The sequence below is a fragment of the Macrotis lagotis genome, chromosome X (genome assembly GCF_037893015.1).
Source record: "Macrotis lagotis isolate mMagLag1 chromosome X, bilby.v1.9.chrom.fasta, whole genome shotgun sequence".
NCBI classification, from domain to species: domain Eukaryota; kingdom Metazoa; phylum Chordata; class Mammalia; order Peramelemorphia; family Peramelidae; genus Macrotis; species Macrotis lagotis.
In genome coordinates, this window is record NC_133666.1 from 411,312,057 (window position 1) to 411,327,086 (window position 15,030).

Below are 15,030 nucleotides of genomic sequence, written 5' to 3' on the forward strand. Positions count from 1 at the left end.
ATTTCTTTTCCCAATTTTTCTTCTACTTCCCTTACTTGATTTTCAAAATCTTTTTTGAGTTTTGTCATTGCCTGAGCCTAACTTCTGTATTTCTTGGAGTGTTTAGATGCAGAAACTCGGATTTTCCCATCTTCAGAGTCTGTGTTTTGGTCCTCCATGGGACCAAAGTAATTGTCTATGGTCAGGTTCCTTTTTTTTTCTGTTTGCTCATTTCCCCAGCCTGTGCCTGGTTTGGGGCTTTTGAGTATTATTGGAACACCCCCCCCCCCACAAGGACCTCAGTATGTGAGGCTCTGACTGCTCTCCTGGTTTGTTGAATGGCCACAAGCTCACTCCTCTGCCATGGAGCTGTGAGGAAGGTCCCTGCTCTTTAGGAGCTCCAGACTGCAACCAGGGTCTGAATATGGTCAAAGCCCCAGAGTCCTGTCCCAGGGACAGAGGACAGACCTCAGCAGTCTCCCTCCACTCCATGGGCTGCCGGGTGACTCCCTGCTGGGCAGTTCCACAGGTCTGCTTCCTTTTCCTGGATCTGGGTTGAGCTGAGGGCCCTGGCTATGCTGAGGAGGGAGGGCCATGCTGTCCCGGGCTTCACACTAGCTCTGGCAGAGGTCTCCCTCCTGATCTTCCAAATTGTGTTTGGTGCTCCCTGGGTAGCAGGTCAGGAAACTACTTCTGATGCTGGAAGCCGGGGCTCCCAGGGACTCAGGCATCCTGGGGCTGTTCCCAGAATGTTGAAGCTCCTTTGCTATGGCAAGCTTCCCCCCCTCCAATCCCATGGAACAGAGTTCCCCACTATTTTACAGGTTACCTTGGGCTGGAGAATTGCTTCACTAGATCTTTCTGTGGTTTCTGTCTCTCAGAAATTTACTTAGAGCCATAATTTTAAGACTTTTGAAATATTTTGGAGAGAGCTCTTAGAAAGGCTTTTCTCCTGCCACCATTTTGCCTTCCCCCCGTCCCCCAAGAAGTTCATTTTCTATAGAGAGAGGAATATTTTGTAAGCAAGGAGGGAAACCAGACATATATGCTGGGGGGGTCCCTCTACTGTGGACAAATCTCAATATTTAAAACCCATGGTCAAGAATGAACTGTAGTGCTGACAATGAGGGTAATAGCAACAAAGAGACAAATTTGATTCATACCAGGGCTTCATGGAATCCATAGGTACTTGTCTGAGCTTGGAGAATACCTGATGCTGGTTAAAGCAATACAATAATTACATGAAACAATTCTGGGATTTTGATGTGACTGAGTTCATCCAGAGACTGAATACAAAGGATTGCAACTTTGCCAAGCTGGTACAGGGTACAGTCTGCTTACAGTATCTTTGCTCTGGAAAACATGTGTCTCCAAATAGTATCTCGATGGGCCAAACTTGAACTCAAGTCTTCCTAACGCCAATCCCTAGGCTCTATCTATCCCCTGTGCTACCTGGTTGCCTTAAAGAAGCTCTACTAAACCTTTAATGGTTAATGACAAACAGGAGGGAGAGTTTTAGAGGAATACTCCTAAGATCTGTATTTGGCTCTATTGTATCCAGTATTTTCATCAATGACTTGGATAAAATTGATTTTATGCTTATTAAATAAGATCTCGTCCCAAAGCATCATACACTGTGACAATTTCCAAAATTCCAAACTCTAGATGTAGAAGGATAATTCTTGCTAGTTTTCTACTAGGCTGAAAATTTATATATGTACATACATATGCAAATATATAATCAGTCCTTATGTGTGATAAATTAGACCAGCATTCTTTCTCTAGTTCAACTCTAGCTTGACATTGACTCATTAATGGGTATTCTTTGTAATCAGGGAGAACCAAATTCAAATCTGACTCAGATATATAACCTCTGTTTAACTATCAATTTGCACCAAAGTCTCACAATCTAAAACTTACAACCCAAGTCTTGCCTCTAGTTAGTCTCCTTCTCAGATCTCTTTAAAGATGAATAATTTCCTAAGCTTCTCAGAAGCATTTTCTGCCTCCAGAGCTATAAGTAAGAACTCTAGGTCTTGGGACAAATTCCTCTCATTTATTCAAGAAATTTCCTAATTCCATAGTGATCTTTTTGGTTATTCTGCCTATGCAGCCACTGTCTATCTAACTGAGTGTCTTCACAAGCTTGCTGTACTTCTTTTTGCTATTCTACCATATTGATTCTATCCTCTCTTCTAATTTTAAAATTTTTATAGTTCAAAAAGTATAAGTAATTTTTAAAAATTAAAAATATTTTTAAAAATTTTATCCATTTCTTATATTTTGGAATTTTTGCAATATAATTGTGAATTTTAAAAATATAAAGACCTTATATCTTGATAAGATTGAAAAAACTAACACCGTAAATGTAACCACTTGAAATCTATAATTCTCCAGAAGTTAACATCTCCTATTTAAAGAACATTAATTTTCTACTTCTAGGAGGTAATGTGGCATAATGGAAAAAACATATAGAACCAGAACACTTAAATTTGAATTTAAGCTATTTTTAAAAATTTCCTTAATCAAATACTAATCATTTATCAATCCAGAATATGGAAAGCATAGGCTGTTCTCAATTTGCCAATTATCTTTATCATTAAAGTCAATTTGACACATGTCCTGTAAATAATCATGTTATAAATGGGTTCCCAAGTCAACTCAAAAAAGTCTATTTAGTAACTAACAATATATATCAATAATAATGTATTTGCAGTAGCAAGGGACCTAATTATTATGTTTAACAATGGGAAAATATATTCTCCAAGTTCTAACTTTGGACATAAAAAACAAATTTATCTAGTCAACCTTTAGTGATTCTCATTTCTATCTGTTAAGTGCTAGGAATCATAAGTGGTGATTTCTTCCTTCCTATCCAGGCTGTACTCCTCACTTTCATTATGTTGTCCCAGAAGTTTCTTCATCCTTGAAGCTCACTCCAGCTCTGGAGTAGAAATTTCTAGTTTCTCACATTGGAAACAACTTCTGCTCATATAGCTTTCCTACGACTGAACCATCAGAAAAAATCTATAGCTTCCTATGGCTTGTACTCATTGGTGTAGCTGGTCAACATATTATTTATGAATAATTTTTTTTCAAACTTCATTTAATTGAACTCTCAGGACTTTATTGATGATGAATAATGTATTACACCAAATGACTCTCACCCTGCAACTTGTTTGTTTTTGTTACCACATTAGAAGAATATATCTGTTCAAATCTGGCCTCAGACGCTCAATAATTACCTAGCTGTGTGGCCTTGGGCAAACCACTTTAACCCCATTTGCCTTGCAAAAACCTAAAAAAAAAAAGAATATATCTAATAAAATCAGATAAGGAAAAAATATATCTTCGGAGCTATGATCCTAGAAACTATTTCTAACCTCCTGCAGAATGAACTATGAGGAAACTATGAGGGTACTCTTGGTGACAACTTTCTAGCTGATGAGATTTAAGAAGAAACTAGAAAATGGAGCTTCCCACTTAGGTATAAAAATATATCCACATGATACAAATAAAATGGAGTACAGTAAATCATAGTCCCCATTGTCTAGTTCAACAACTTGTCATTTACTTAATATTATAAGCTTAGCATCAAACCTCACTTCTCTCTATCTTCTCATTGCCTCTGGCTTTGGCTATATAGTCCATGTATGCTTTAACATTGGCTTATTAATACAATAATTTTAACCTCTTCTGACTAGAATATTCTTATTAACTCCTTTCCAATTCTACTTCCCTGCACCATTCAATGCTTCATAAAGTTGGAAAGGTTCAATCATTACAATGAAACCCATATAGACTGGAAAGACCAGTGCAAAAAGTATTACTATACTATAATAGAGACCTATATTTCTATGCAACTGAGCATGTAATCAGAAAATCTGGATTCAAATCCTTTCTATGACACTTGTGTGACATTGGACAAATCCTTTCACGTTCTGGCCCCACTTTCCTTATTTGTGAGATGAAATGATAGGATTAGAAGTCCTTTCTGACTCAGATCCACAATCCCTTGACCTGAGTTTGAGTGCCACATTAATAATCTGAGTGGCTTTACCATTATTTCTATATGATGACCTCATTTTTCCCATTGGCTTAGCTATTACCTCTCCTTAGAATGACTCCTAGATCTACACATTCATCCATTTTCTCTCCCTTGCACTCTATTCTTACATGTCCAACTGCTTACTTGACATCTTTGCCTGGATGTCTCATAAGTATTTCAAATTTATCACATCCAAAACAAAACTCGTCGTTTTTCTCCCAAAACCCACACCTCTTTCCAACTTCCTTTTTTTCCTACTGAGAGTTTTACCATTTTGTGTTGATAACTTAAACACAGTTGGGGGTTTTTGCACAGCAATGGGGTTAAGTGACTTGCCCAAGGTCACACAGCTAAGTAAGTAATAAGTGTCTGAGGTCAAATTTGAACTCAAGGCCAGGGCTCCATCCACTGCACCACCTAGCTGCCCCTAAACACCAGTTTTTATTGGCTCACAATATCATGTTAAAAAACCTGAATAGTTTAAAGTGTATATGTATGTATGTGTGTGTGTGTGTGTGTGTGTGTGTGTGTGCGCGCGCGTGTTGGAATAGGACCATGTATGTAGGATGTCATGAACTTAATGCTGTAGGATTTAGAGATGCATAATAATAAAATTCTAATGACACAAAGGAGAACAATTCCAGAGAGAAAGAAAAAATAGAATTGTCTGAAGAGATTAAAATAGATGCAACCAATCTAGGTTGGATGAAATGTTCAGGAGATGAAAGCAAGGCCAGGTCACAGACTAAATAAAAATGTGGTAAGATCCTACAGAATTTTATCAGTAAAGCTAAAGACTAGAGCAAGTTAAGGTTGGGGAGAAAAACTGAGATTTTTGTTGAAGGATTTGACTTTTTCTATCTGGATTTAGATGGGTTTTGTTTGATGCTAGAAGGGAGAGCTGAGAGCAATAGACACGAGTTGCAGAGGGTAATTTAGGCTTGATGTCAGGAAAACCTTTCTAACAATTAGAGCTCTTCAAGAATGGAATGGGACTCCCTCAAGAACTGATGAATTCCTCTGCCTTCAATGGTTTCAAGCAGAGGCTGAATAATGTGCCATTTCCCAGGCACATTATAGTGGAGATTTATTAAATGATTCCAACTCTCCAATTTTGTGTTTTTAAAATATATTATTTGGGGAAGCAAAATTTTTTTTAATCAGAGAAATATTTCTTGACATAGTTAAAATAGCCTTAAACTAGTATTCAAAAGGTCCTTTGATCTAGTCACATGCAACTAGATCTCTTTCATGACCTTGGGTGAATCACTTGACCTCTCTGATCTGAAAAATGAAAGGTTTGGTTTGGATGATATTAAAGGCACTTTCCAACTTTAAATACTATAATTTTCTAAGTTTTTCATTACCAAATTCTCTCCGATTCAATAATTTCTTTCTTTCTTTCTTTCTTTCTTTCTTTCTTTCTTTCTTTCTTTCTTTCTTTCTTTCTTTCTTTTTTTTTAGATTTTTCAAGGCAATGGGGTTAAGTGGCTTGCCCAAGGCCACATGACTAGGTGATTATTAAGTGTCTGAGGTCAGATTTGAACCCAGGTACTCCTGACTCCAAGGCCGGTGCTCTATCCACTGTGCCACCTAGCCACCCCCAATTCAGTAATTTCAATAGAATAATCTGTAGGTTTTTTAAATCCAAAAAAAATTATTAAAAGAAAATTACTAAATTCTCTTTTAACATTCAGAAGTCCTTTATAAGATGCTCACAAGTTCAGGCATGTAATGATTTGGTATTTAAATGCTTTTGGAAAACATACAACCCATGTACTTTTTTTTCCTGTTTCAATCCTTTTTGATGCCCTAACCGAGAGACTGTGTTAATCATCAAAGTAATAATATGGTCGTTATTAGTTTAATCCACCATGGCATCTGGACAAAGATACCTAATAATTTCAGTAAATAAGTATTGATCTTAATGTAAAAAATCATATTATTTAAAAAAACTATTTATGGAAGCATAAAATGGATAACTATTGATTGGTGGACAGCTAAACTAATTGTAGTATATGAATGTAGTGAAATGTTGTGCCACAAGAAGGAATTTAGAAATACATGGAAAAATTTGTGTGAACTGATACAGAGTAAGGTATTTTAATTACAGTTTACTACTCCTGACTACAGGCTGAGAGATCTAGTAAATATATAGCTCAGTTCTGTAGTTCAGGTTTGTGGGTATTAATCATTCAGGCAACTTCATTCCAACTTTGTTATATTTGCCCTCTATTTTACCCCTTATTGCAAGTAGATCACTCTTCCTTGTTAATACTTCAAGGGGAGGCTCTATGAATCTAACTCTTGGGAGTTCATAGGAATATTTCCTTTAGTCCCTCAGGGATGCAAACAATAAATGACTGCATAAACAAGAGTTTTTGACAATGATACTTCCATTGAGTTCTAGAGATCCCAGGAGATCCTGATTTTTGTTTTGATTGGGAGAGAAAAGGGAGTTCTCTACAAAGGACCTCCTTGTAGTTAAAGGACTAAAACTATACTATTAGAAGGGACAGAAGAGAAGGATCCTTGCCTCTTGCCAACCCTGCTCTGACAGCTTAGATTGGACTAGGGTCCATGTAAATTCAGTAGTGGGAAGTGGAGGGAGAGAGGATGATTGTGCCACAGGTAATAGTAGAAAAACTATCTGGAACTATATAACAGACCTATTATATAATGGAAGGGCATATTTCTTGCCTATGGAACTCTTTCAGGTATATACAAGTAAATTCAATAAATATATACTACCTTAAAAGAGACATATAATAGAAATCTCTCCATTTCTGTTTGTTTCTGTTTCTGTCTTTATCTTTTCCTCCTCCTCTTTCCCTCTTCTTGTTTCTTTCTATTGTACTCTATACAGAAGTTTATTTTTTGTTTTTTTGTTTAGATTTTTGCAAGGCAAATGGGGTTAAATGGTTTGCCCAAGGCCACACAGCTAGGTAATTATTAAGTGTCTGAGACCGGATTTGAACCCAGGTACTCCTGACTCCAGGGCTGGTGCTTTAGCCTCTGCACCACTTAGCCACCCCCTGGAAGTTCTTTTAAGTTAAAATTGGTGAATGTAAAATAATGGAGAACAAAAGAATCTGTTCCTACTATTGTTCCTGGCCTTTCCCCTGGTTCTGGTTATATTACTTTGCTTTCATGAAATATATGACACAGTAGTCCCTTCCACAGAGGAGAAGCTCTTGATGATCAATACAATCTGAAAATCTGATGATTTGGAACATGAAGTCATAGATTGCACACTTGAGTTTGCCTTATGGAAGTGAACAAAACTGTAAATCATATGAAAATTATACCCTTATTGTATAGTACCAAAACTCTTGTTCTGTTCTGGTGCTTGCAGAATGATTTAATTGACTAACTCAATACACACAGTTTGGACAGATCCTGCATTGTATTATATCCAGGGTTAAGAACTGTATCCAGAGTTTAAAAGGAGAAAAATCATTGAATTGTATCCAGGATTAAGAAGGAGGAAAAAGTCAAGTTGAAATGTATTTGGAAAATTGTACAATGTATTCTAAGATCTTAAGATTCCTGCTGCTTGAACAAGAGCACATCTTTAACAACATTTTTCTTGTGATGAATTGGAATTGATTCATCATCCATGATTACAAAAAAATCAAAATTGTAAGAACCCCAAGGGCAATAGGTAGGTTTTTAGTGAGTATAAGCAGGCTATAATATATTGCTAGGGATGACTTTTAAATAAAATGGGCATTAAATATATCATTAAAAATGTGTTTGACTGGAAAGTGAAGTGGGCCAGTCATACAGGAAGGATGAAAAAACAATAAATGGATTATCCAAATGTTATATTGGTATTTCAGGAAGATTAAAAATACCAGAAAACCTCCAATATGGGTGGATCCATTATCGAAGATATATATAAGGAGAAAGATGAAAATCACATCGGGTAAAAAGATATTAGAGAGTTTTGTATTAGTAGATATAGTAATTGTTATTATACTAAAGAGATCACAAATATTTTTCTTTATGCTTTCAAAAATAAGTAATAACATTCAATTCTCATATGAAAAAATTGCTCCAAATCATTATTGATTAGAGAAATGCACCTCTCAGATTGGCCAATTTGACTAGAAAGAATAATGATCAATATTGGAGTGGATGTGGAAAAACTGGGACACTAATGCAGTGGAGTTGTGAATTGATCCAACCTTTCTGGAGAGCAATTTCTAATTATGCCCAAAGGGAAATAAAACTGTATATACTCTTTGATCCAATAATACACTATTAGATCTGTACCCTGAAGAGATCAAGAAAAAGGGAAAAATTCCACATGTACAAAAATATTAACAGCAGCATTTTGGTAGTGCAAAGAATTGGAAATTGAGGGGATGCCTATCAATCGGGGAATGGTTGAACAAATTGTGATATATATATATATATATATATATATATATATATATATATACACACATATATATGTATATATACACACACGTGTGTGTGTGTGTGTGTGTGTGTGTGTGTGTGAGAGAGAGAGAGAGAGAGAGAGAGAGAGAGAGAGAGAGAGAGATGGAACACTATTGTTCTGTAAGAAATCATGAGGGACGGGAATTTCAGAAAAGCCTGGAAAAACTTGCATGAATAGATGCGGAGTGAAATGACAAGAAACAGAAGAATATTATACACACTACCAACAACATGGGGTAATGGTCAACTATGATGGATTTATTCATTTCAGCAGTATAATAATCAAAGATAATTTTAAAAGTCTTGTGATGAAAAATACCATCCATATCTCTGGAGAAGGAACTGTGGAATTTAAATGAAAACCGAAGTTTAATATCTTCAATTTTTAAAAGTTGCTTATGTATTATGTCATTTCCCCCCTTTACAATAGAATCAATATGGATCTTTGTTTAGCACAGATTGCGTTCTATCAGTGGGAGTTAGTAGGGAAGGGAGGGAGGGAGAAAAATGTAAAACTCAAAACCTTGCAAAAAAAAGATTGGTAAAAACCACCATTGGAAAAACAAATGAATAAAATATTTTAAAAATAAAAAGAAATCATGAGCCAGCAGATTTCAGAAAAACCTGGAAAGACTTAACATGAAATGATGCTGAGTATAATAAGCAGAACCAAGAGAACATTGTAAAATATAACAGCAATATTGTGCAGTGATCAACTATGATGGACAGATTTCTCAGCAACATAGTGATTAAAGACAATTCCAAAAATGTGGGGTGGAAAACACTATCCACATCCAGAGAACAAACTCTGGAATCTAATGTGGAACAACAAATGATATTTTAACTTTTTAAAATTTTTTTCTTTCTTGTGTTCCTTTTGTCCTGATTCTTTTTTCATAACATGAAATAATATGGAAATATGTGTAACATGATTATATATGTATAACCTATATCAGATTTCTTGCTATCTTGGGGAGGGGGGGAAAGAACTAAAAATCTTATACATCTGAATATTGAAAATTATATTAACATGAAATTGAAAAATTAAAATAAACATTATAAAGTTTAAAAAATAAGTAATACCATTAGTGGGAGAGATGATAGTTGATAGATGAATAAAGCAGCTTATTATTATGTGATTAATACTGTATTAAGTCCTAGACTTACAAATATAAGCAAAAGAAAGTCCCTACACTCAAGCAGCTTATATTTTAATAGAGGAAGAGAAGGCATAAAAGGGAACTAGAAAGTGGGGGGGAAGAAAATTTGTGTGGAGGCAAAGTGGATGGAGAAGAGAAAGTTGAGCCAGAAAAGAAGAGAATATGACTGAAACTCCTTCTCAAATGGTAGTTCTTGTGAGAGAATCACTAATCAGGAAAGGGGTTTCAGGGAAGAGGTAAAACCAGTTTGGAAAAGCAATGGGTAAGGACATAGAGGATAAGTCCAGAGTAAGTTGGTGGGATCAGTATCCCAAGGTCAGGCTAATTTTTTCATTACAAGGTATTGATGTCCTTAATTAGTTCAGGGAACTAAGACTAGAGTCATTTATATAACTTCCCAGTAGTCTATGTATTAAAGAGTTGGTGAAAGAGCAAAAATTTGGCTTCTCCCTAATCAACAGACCCTCAAAGGGAAGTTATGCCCAAATGAATCAATGATGCATTCTGCTCAACAAGTAGAGTCAACCAGCACTTATTAAGTACTTCCTATGGACCTGGCACTGTTCTAATTACTGGAATACAAAGATAAGCAAAGAGAAAAACAATCCTTGCCTTTAGGAAATTTATATTCTAAAGGGGAAAGGCAACTCATAAAGGGGAAGGACGACACATAAAAGGAAGAAATCTGAAGAGTCAAGAGTAGAGCTGGGAAAAAAAATGAAGGAGTGGGACTGGCCTGGGCACTTCTTCAAAATGGCAGTACCAGAAGGAAGTCCCTAGTTTGAAGGTAGGGAGCCATAAGAGAGATGGTATCTTCCAGAATAAGAAGACTCCAGGGAAATGTCTGAAGAGTCAGGAAAAGGAGAAATGGAGTGAGCATGGCTGCCTTAGGAACTGCCTCATATTTCTTGCTCATATTCTCTCTCTGCTATAAATAGTCATACCCTACTATAGTTAAACAAACCTACCTTTGTTCATTGTCAGATGTTCCAGGAGTTTCTCATTTCACTCTAATTCAGAGAAGCATTAGAAAATCCCTATATCTGATGCAGAGAGAAGGAAGGAAAACAATACATTCAATGTCTGTAAGCAGAAACAACAAATATGAGGCTGAACTCTGATTAATTGTAATAACCAGAACAAATTTTGAAACTCACTTCCCTCCTGTCAGTACAGAAGTAGAATACAATAGAGATAGAGTTGTATATGTTCTTAGATGAAGTCTGGTTTGTGCCTATTACAAAGGAGAGTTAATGAGGTGGAATATATCAGTAAAATATGGGTTCTTATGTGAAAAAAAACTAGAAAGCGTTGGTGAAAATGTGTCAGTTAAGGGAGTTAAGTTGATTTCAACCCTTCCCTTTTATCTTTGAATAATTAGACTATTATCATGTCCACCTAATATTCCTAGGTCTTGGGGCAGCTAAGTGGCGCAGTAGATAGAGTACTGGCCCTGGAGTCAGGAGGACCTGAGTTCAAATCGGGCTTCAGACCCTTAATAACTTTGGGCAAGTCACTTAACCCCACTGCCTTAAATAAAATTTTAAAAATTAAAAAAAAATATTCCTAGTTCTTCCAACTAACTCACATATTATTTGTTCTCAAGTGTTCAGTGTTCTGATTGTCCTCTCAATATTGTTCAGCTTATCTATGTCTTTTTCAAAATGTGATACGAGCTTAATATTTTAGATGTGGTAAGACCATAGTAGAATATATCATTCTTCTTTTTAGAGTCTAAGACAAGCTTTTTTTGATGACCTTATCATTTTCTGACTCATTTCTAGCTTAGAATACTCAGATCTTTTCCAGATAAATTACCAGCTGGCTTTGTCTCTTTTGTCTTGTACTTAAATGTTGACCTATTTTTTTCTTTTTTTAAATCTAGGGTAAAGCTTATATTTATCCCCATTAAATTCCATTTTATTAGATTTAACTAGACAAGTCTAATCAATCAGACCTTCTTGAATTCTGTCTCTGTCATTCAGTGTATTGTTAAATCCGCCAAAATATGCCTTCCTTATCACTACTGCCCTTACCCCATTAGAATGTAAGTTCCTTGAAGGACCTTTGTATTTGTATCCCCAGCACTTAGAAAATGCTTGGAACATAGTAGGCACTTAGTAAATTCTTTTTTCCCCCATTATTTCAATCAATTATTCTCTTCTTGAAGTATGATAAACACCTATTTCTGTGCATATCACATTAGGCATATCTCAAAGCCAACAAAATTCAGGAAAATATAATGACTATTCCTTTCTATTAAGAAAAAATTAACTATAAAGTGTAGAATATTGTGTTTTCTATTACTTTCCATTGCTCTATCTGGTGATTTTGCTGAAGTCTCTTATAAGAGAAAGTACTGGAGGAAAGGAATTTATTGGGAAGTAATTATGTCAAAACAGAATGCAGCAATAAAATATTTTGTAAAAAATTAAATCTTAGTTGTTTAAATTTCCTGTACATCCACAGTAGTCTGTTTAAATAGCTTCTTTGTTATTTCCTCATCAATTAAACAAAAGGCATTTAATTAATCCAGGTGCTAAGGATGGATATAAAGACAGGTGCTAAGGTGCCAAGGATAGATACAAAGATAAAAATGATATATTCCCTACCCTCAAGGAGCTTGCATTCTGTCAGAAGGAGCTTACATTCTAAGCAAAATATTTACATATAACTTTTTCCTCTGTTTTTTTCATAATTTCTTTACTAAAAGCTTCCAAGATCCCCTTGACTGACATCACTTATAGAATGATAGCACAGGATATCCTATCAATCCCTCTTCCAACCTTTTAAAAATACGTTTTCCCAGAGTCTAGGTTATACATCAGACAATATTTTTCTTTCATTTCCTTCCTTATCATAAATTCTAAGACAAGATGATCCACAAGCTACAGATTCAAAGTTCTCATCAATTAGTTTTTGTTTCATTTGAAGATTAAATTACTATTAAGGCAAGTCAAGAAATTATTCACCATATTTTGGGCAAAATCACTGAAGCCAGGATAGATTCAATTTTCCAGTGGTTAAATGAATAAGGAGTAAAACAAAAATGAGAATCTCTCATATTAAATCTCCTAGGCAAAATGGAAAAGCTAAAAAATTAAGTCCTAGAAAAGGATTGGACCACAAAGCAGGTCCTCTCTTTTGCTTTTATAAACAAACCATTTCTGGATACAAATAATGGAAAATAAGTAGTCTATAACTATGTTTGCCTAGATTTCCTTCTTGTAAGCTTTTCTAATGATTGTCTTGAGAAACCTGTATACTTTTTCAGCTAAAGCAGATTAAAAACATTCCTTTCTTAAAAAATTGTCCACCTACCAAAGGTTTTTAAGTAATCCATACTTAATGAAGGAAAAAAGCAGTGGAAATATTATCCTGTAAAAACAAGCAGCCTTAACATTAAAATGATTTGTGTTTCATGTGCATTAATACAGGGCCTCAGGCTTAAATGATATCAGGGTGAAGGTAAATCAGAATATTCAAAAAAAGAAAGAAAAGGGAATATGTTTAAGAACATTGGTCCTGTAACTTCTTTAGTCTTTGGTGTTTATGAGTCATTAGTTGTAACATCTGTCATTGTCAACCTGGGAAAAGTAGAAAATGTTGAAATTCTTTATAACTTGAAGGGTTTTAAAAATAAATAATATATTTAAGACTAGGTCAAATATTTCTAATACTGACTCTTCTTAGACAAAACAGTCAGATCTACATTATATAATTTGTAGCATCTTTCAAGCTTCCCACTATTCCTGAAATACTCCCCACCTTAGGCCTTTTTTGGTGCTTTTATGGTTTTTAATTTCCATGGTTAGAGTTACTTTTTTGGGTATTAAAAAGGTAGAAACATTGCCTCTAGAAAAACACTTAAAGTAGACATAGTACAGAACATGGGATCATGGGATGTAGGACAAGTCTTGGAGGCCATCTAGTCCAGTTCTTTTCTATGTGAGGTTAAAAAAAAAAGTAGTAAATAGCAGAGGTACAATTCAAATCCAGCTTCTCTGGCTCCAAATCTTTCTAGTATACATATAGTTTGGCCTGAAGAGATGAGTTATAGGAGATATATAAGAAAAATTTTTACTGGTAAGGTGTGAGAAGCAGTAGCAGAAAAGCACAATGCTGTCAACCTAAGACTAGTACCTGGATGATGAAACATCAAAAATCTTGTTAATATGAACTTACATAGGAGTTGAATATTCATTTTGTCATGGAGACCAATAAATGAGTCAAATGCTAAGGTTTCCAGTGTGGGGAACATTAAAAAAAAAAAAAGAAACAAGCATATTCAAACCCATATATGCTACACAATTCAAGTCATCTTGGAATTCATTGATTTATAGTTTAAAAGTACTAGAAAGGATCTATGGATTATCTAGTTTAACTCTTCATTTTTATTTAGTGTTTTTATTTCATAAAGTGATTTGTTTGTTTCTTTTTCTTTCCACTTTGCTGTCTGGTTCTAAGAAAACCGGACAGTTTTAAATTATAATTTCTTGAAATATGATATCTAACGGAATGGAGCCAAGATGGTGGAATACTGGAAGAAGTATGACAAACTCTACTCACAAAACTCCTTCAAACAGATCTGGAAAACCAGACTGAACCCTGATGGAGAAATCCAAGAAAAGGTCACAATGAGTCATTTTTTCCAGCCAATGTTTGCATAGGGAGAAAGACAGAGAGGCCTATGGATTCATGGAACTGAATTTGGTCAGAAAAACAGCCAACGTGAAATATGCCAAACAGCAAGGACTGAAAGAGGACTAAAGGTTATATGAGGATTCAGATCCCAGACCAAGGCAATGATCTAGTACAGGTATAGGAACAGGTGCTTCCTGGAAGCTTTGTTGCCCACTACCCAGTTCAAGGCAACAGATCTAAGGTAAACTGAGAAAACCCACACCAGTACAGAATGAAGAGTGGTTGTAGGACCTATGTTCTGTACTGAGCAAGGAGGAAATTCAGAATCAAAAGTGAGTCTGTGAGTCTGATCCTTAAGGAGTAGAGCTTCCTTCCTTCCAGTTCCTAGCTCAACTTGAAGTATACAGAGAAATAACTAGGATAAGAATCCTAGAACAAAGGGGGAAAAAATAAACCTCCTGTTCTTACTCTGAATCATCAGAACTTGAGAATGGTTAATTCTAGGAGTAATCTCTTTTTTTTTTTAAGACTTTTTCAAGGCAATGGAGTTAAGTGGCTTGCCCAAGGCCACACAGCTAGGTAATTATTAAGTGTCTGAGGTCAAATTTGAACCCAGGTACTCCTGACTCCAATGCTGGTGCTCTATTCAGTGCACTATCTACCTGCCCCTTTTTAAATTTTTTTTTTATTTTTTATTTATGTTTTTATTTGTTCATGTTTTTGCAAGGCAATGGGGTTAAGTGGCTTGCC